This window comes from Chiloscyllium plagiosum, chromosome 5 (genome assembly GCF_004010195.1).
Source record: "Chiloscyllium plagiosum isolate BGI_BamShark_2017 chromosome 5, ASM401019v2, whole genome shotgun sequence".
Taxonomy (NCBI): Eukaryota; Metazoa; Chordata; class Chondrichthyes; order Orectolobiformes; family Hemiscylliidae; genus Chiloscyllium; species Chiloscyllium plagiosum.
Window position 1 is genome coordinate 123,139,288 of NC_057714.1, and position 3,779 is coordinate 123,143,066.

At 48.2% G+C, this 3,779-nt stretch overlaps 1 pseudogene; it reads right to left on the reverse strand.

The window, feature by feature from the left end:
• LOC122550358 overlaps positions 1-3,779 on the reverse strand; it is a 104,502-nt pseudogene that overhangs the window by 28,804 nt on the left and 71,919 nt on the right.

A 3,779-nucleotide genomic window follows, 5' to 3' on the forward strand; every position in this document is an offset into this window, starting at 1 on the left:
GTGTGTATGCAGTGTGTGTGGGTGCAGTGTGGGTGCAGTGGGTGTGTATACAGTGGGTGTGGGTGCAGTGTGTGGGTACAGTAGGTGTGGGTTACAGTGGGTGTGGGTACAGTGGGTGTGAGTACAGTGTGTGTGGGTGCAGTGGGTGTGTGTATGCAGTGTGTGTGGGTGCAGTGTGGGTGCAGTGGGTGTGTATACAGTGGGTGTGGGTGCAGTGTGTGGGTACAGTAGGTGTGGGTTACAGTGGGTGTGTGTACAGTGGGTGTGTGTACAGTGGGTGTGGGTACAGTGTGTGTGTGTGTACAGTGTGTGTGGGTGCAGTGGGTGTGTGTATGCAGTGTGTGTGGGTGCAGTGTGGGTGCAGTGGGTGTGTATACAGTGGGTGTGGGTGCAGTGTGTGGGTACAGTAGGTGTGGGTTACAGTGGGTGTGGGTACAGTGGGTGTGGGTACAGTGTGTGTGTACAGTGTATGTGGGTGCAGTGGGTGTGGGTGCAGTGTGTGGGTACAGTAGGTGTGTGTACAGGGGTGTGGGTACAGTGGGTGTGGGTTATAGTGGGTGTGTGTACAGGGGTGTGGGTACAGTGGGTGTGGGTGGACTGTGTGTGGGTGAAGTTGGTTTGAGTGTTACTCACTGACACAGGTTGTATTGTCCTTGTCCAGCGCCAGTCCAACAGGGCACCCACAGACGTGTCCTCCGTTTTCGTTGGTGCAGGAGTGGGAGCAACGACCATTATCAATCTTACACTCATCAATATCTGAGAACAATGACAGGAATAGTTAGGCCAATACTCTGGGAGACAGCGTTTAACTGACACCCAGCATGGATCAGCAACTGGAGTGGACCAGCCATCAATACATGACACTCACTTGCTGACTCCCCAGAACCTGCACACCACCCACAAGACCCAAATAAGGATGCTGTTATGATCCTTTTACATATTACAGGAATATTTCAAAAGTGACAAGTTTCTGAGACTGACAGAAATTATCAAAAGACAAAATATCACTTTAAAGGTCTCTACTTTTTTCCACCAGCTAACCAATAACAAAACGCCTGTCACTGAGCTCCACATTTCTGGTAGATTTGCATGTTGATGAGGAATGACTCCCTGTTGCTCCCAGTTCTCAGGCACCCTTACATCCTGCAGCCAAACTGGGTCTAAAACTCTAGGGGCCTTTCTATGTTGTTCCACTCAGACTGACAGTCCCAGAACAGATTTTCACCGGTAAGGTCCAAGTTGGTCCATCTTTCTCCAAAAGATCCTTCCTTTTGGACAGAACATCCCCTCAATGTGAGGCCTACATAAACACATCAAACAAACTAGCAGTAGGAGTGGGCCATTCAGTCCCTCAAGCCTGCTTCATTGTTTGCTAACAATAGGTGGCACAGTGGCTCAGTGTGCATCAGGGACCCAGGTTCGATTCCAGCCTCAGGCAACTGTCTGTGTGGAGTTTGCACATTCTCCCCGTGTCTGCATGTTTCCTCCACGTGCTCCGGTTTCCTCCCACAGTCCAAAAATGTGCACATCAGGTGGATTGGCCATGTTAAAATAACCATGGTGTTAGGTGTGTTAATCAGGGGTAAATATAAGGTAGGGGAATGGGTCTGGGTAGGTTATTCTTTGGAGGGTCAGTGTGGACTTGTTGGGCTGAAGGATCTGTTTCCACACTGTAAGGATTCTATTAAACACTGATGCATTTGTGTTTCAGAGAAGGTGATGGTTTTATCGCTCGATCGTTAATCCAGGGACTCAGGGTTCGAATTCTGCTCTGGTGGATGGCAAAATCTGAGCTCAATAAAAATCTGGAATTAATATGATAGTGACCAGGGGAATGTTACCAACTGACAAAAAATACATCTGGTTCACTGACGTCCTTTGGAGAGGGAAATCTCTCATTCTTACCTGGTCTGGCCTACATGTGACTCCAGACCCACAGCAACATGGGTGACTCTTAACTGCCCTCTGGGTAATTAGGGATGGGCAATAAATGCTGGCCCTCATCCTGTGAATGAATGAAAAATAACTACTCCCAATAACCTCCGATTCCATGCCAAATAGAAGTCTACCTACTACAGTCTGAAAAATATAGAACGACCTTTAGCCCAGTGCGTCCTGAGGCAGATTCCCAGAGTGGCACAACCCTCCCAGAGATAATTTCTCATCTCCAGTAAAAGGCTGCTCCTTCCTTTTAAACAGAGCCTCTCCTGGTTCGAGATAACTTCAATCAAGTCATTCCTCACCCTTCCACACTCCAGTGGAAAGAAATCCAGTCTGACTAATCTTTTCTCATAAGACAACCTGCTCATTCCGGACATCAATCTATAAACCTGTTCTGAACTGCCTCCAGTACATTTACATCCTTCCTTAAGTAAGGAGACTGAAACACCACACACCACAACAATGTATACTGATGTATTACATCCATATTCTTACATTCAATCTGTTTGGTGTTGTGGTTGTGTTCGCCAAGCTGGAAGTTTTTGTTGCAAACGTTTCGTCCCCTGGCTAGGCGACATCATCAGTGCTTGGGAGCCTCCTGCGAAGCGCTTCTTTGATGTTTCCTCCGGTGTTTATAGTGGTCTGTCCCTCTGCCATAACGGCACACAAACCAACAGCCACGCTCAGACAACAACTCACCAGAACGAAGGACCCGATACCCAACATGAGCAAGACGAATGTAGTGTACAAAATACCATGCGACAATAGACAATAGACAATAGGTGCAGGAGTAGGCCATTCAGCCCTTCGAGCCTGCACCACCATTCAATATAATCATGGCTGAAACTGACAGCTGAAACTGACAACCGGAAGCGGCAGGGACATACCACTATAAACACTGGAGGAAACATCAAAGAAGCGCTTCGCAGGAGGCTCCCAAGCACTGATGATGTCGCCTAGCCAGGGGACGAAACGTTTGCAACAAAAACCTCTAGCTCGGCGAACAGAACCACAACAACGAGCACCCGAGCTACAAATCTTCGCACAAACTTTGAATTTGTTTCGTAATAAAGAACAGTATTCCAGTCACCTTCATGGTAATGTGCCGTACCTGAGCTAATCCAGTACCTGCATATTAATTACAGGAAGATAGTTGTGAATGTTGGAGCTTTAAACATCTTCAGTTGCTTCATCAATGACCTTTCTTCTGTCATGAGGTCAGAAGTGGGGATGGTCGCCGATGATTGTACAATGTCGGAGACTGAAGCAGTCCATGTTCAAATGCAGCAAGATCTGGACAGTATCCAGGCTTGGGCTGGCCAATGGTAAGTAACACCCACGCCACAGAAATACCAGCCAATGACCATCACCAAAAAGAGACAATCTAACCACCACTCCTTGACATTTAATGGTGTTGCCATCATTGAAACCCCCCACTATCCTGGGGGGGTTATCACTGACCAAAAACTCAACATAAACAGAGTGGCTACAAGAGCAGGTTAGAGGCTGGGACTCCTGCAGCAAGTAACCCATCTCCTGACTCCCCAAAGCCTGTCCACCATCTACAAGACACAGGTCAGGAGTGTGATGGAATACTCCCCACTTGCCCTGGGTGGGGGCAGCTCCAACAACACTCGGGAAGCTTGACACCATCCAAGACAAAGCAGCCGCTTGATTGGCACCACATCCACAAACATCCACTCCCTCCCCCACCGACGCTCAGTAGCAGCAGTGTGTACCATCTACAAGATGCACGGCAGAAACTCACCAAAGATCCTCAGACAGCACCTTCCAAACTCATGACAACTTCCATCTCGAAGGACAAGGGCAGCAGATAC